Source organism: Mus caroli, chromosome 7 (assembly GCF_900094665.2).
Source record: "Mus caroli chromosome 7, CAROLI_EIJ_v1.1, whole genome shotgun sequence".
Classification (NCBI taxonomy): domain Eukaryota; kingdom Metazoa; phylum Chordata; class Mammalia; order Rodentia; family Muridae; genus Mus; species Mus caroli.
In genome coordinates, this window is record NC_034576.1 from 25104157 (window position 1) to 25105895 (window position 1739).

The window sequence follows — 1739 nt, forward strand, 5'->3', positions numbered from 1 at the left end:
TGCTGGGTGCCATGGTATATGCCTTCAAATCTAGCATCTGGGAAGCAGAGGCAGGGGAATCACTATAACTTTGGGTCCAGTCTGGTCTAAATATCAAACTCAGGCTAGCCAGGGCTGCACAGTGAAGGGAAATGTTTGTTTTAATTTGAGATGCATCCTGTAATTTGAGATGTTTGCTCCTATGTCCATTTATCAACTTACCAATTATTTAAAAAAAAAGGTTTAAGGAAAGGGGCTGTGGCTCAGTTGATAGAGCGATTGCCTAGCGTGCATGAAGCTGGGATTCAGTCCCCAACACCCCATAAAAACTTGGTGGTGGTACCTACTTGTCTCCTAGCATGTGGAGGTAGAGGCAGGAGGATCAGTTCAAGATCTCTTTTGGCTACAAAAATTTCGAGACAAGCATGGGATAAAAGACCTCTAATCTCAAAAAAGTAACAAAATCCAACATTGCTCATGTTAGAAAGTTTCCACCATTTCCTGTACTATCCAAATGGCACCAAAATCAGCGATAATAGCATTGCTTAGAGCAGGCCACCGACTTATATGCTTTGGTAAAGTTATGCCTTTAAAACTCCTTGTTTAAAATGTGAAGTGTTTTGTTTTGGTTTGGTTTGTTTTTTTTGTTTGTTTGTTTGTTTCGTTTTTTTCCCCCCGTAGGTGGTGAGGTGGTTGATTCTCCCACCTTCATCTTTCCTCATTCTCTAAGAATGGAGTGAGTAGACGTTGAAGGGCAACAAAGAACTTTACCTCACGCGAGTAACTATTTAAACAAGAAAGTAAATATTCATTGGGGAAGGATGCTCACCAGGAGACATGGGGGACATGCTCTGTGCTCCTGGTCTTCTGTCTCTGGTAGGTCTCTAGGGCTGGAGCCAGCTGCAGGAATGAATTTTCATCTTCAGCCAAGGGATAGGGTCTTAGAGGCAGAGGTAGGGATGAGCACCACTGCCTGCAGCCATAGGTCGAGTCCCACAGACTGGAGCAGTGGGGTCCCAAGCAAGGCCCTGTTTGAGACTGAAGCCTCCTCGGCCGATTATTTACTACAGTGCTCCTTCTCTGCAGAGTACCTGGAAGTTCAGCCCCGAAGCCAGGAGCCAGGAGCCTGCGCAAGAGCCAGACTCTGGCCAGATGTGGGACTGGGAACCTTCCTTCTCTGACAATTTGAGGATTTTATTGTTTCAGAGCTTGTACAAACCAAGGGTATAGGACCATCTGGAGACTCTGATTGGCTGAATGCACACATATGCAAATAAGGTGAAAATGGAACCAATCAGAGAACAGTTGTCAAATCTGGTGGGAGAGGGAGGGAAACTAGTTCACAATCAGGTCCGTACTAACTCTCCTTGGCAGTTTAGAGAACTTGACACTTAACTGTCCACAGGGCTTCTGTCAGTTCTGGCTCACCTTTTCCGGGGAGCTGCTTGGGGTGAGGGTTCTTCATTCACTGCAGTCTTCTGGTTGCTGCTGTCACTGTGCTTTCACACTCGGGTGTCCATCATTGCCTGCCACTGTCTCCACTTAATTCGCATGGCAGCTCTGCCAGTCAGTTGCATTCTGCCTGGGTTGGCATTTCTTTCCCAGTCGTCTCATTTGACAGGTTGGGTTGCTTCACAGCAGGTTGTCAAATGGCAACCGGGAGCAGCTGGAAGTCGTACCTCTTCTCTTCTCTTCTCTTCTCTCCTCTCCTCTCCTCTCCTCTCCTCTCCTCCCCTCCCCTCCCCTCCCCTCCCCTCCCC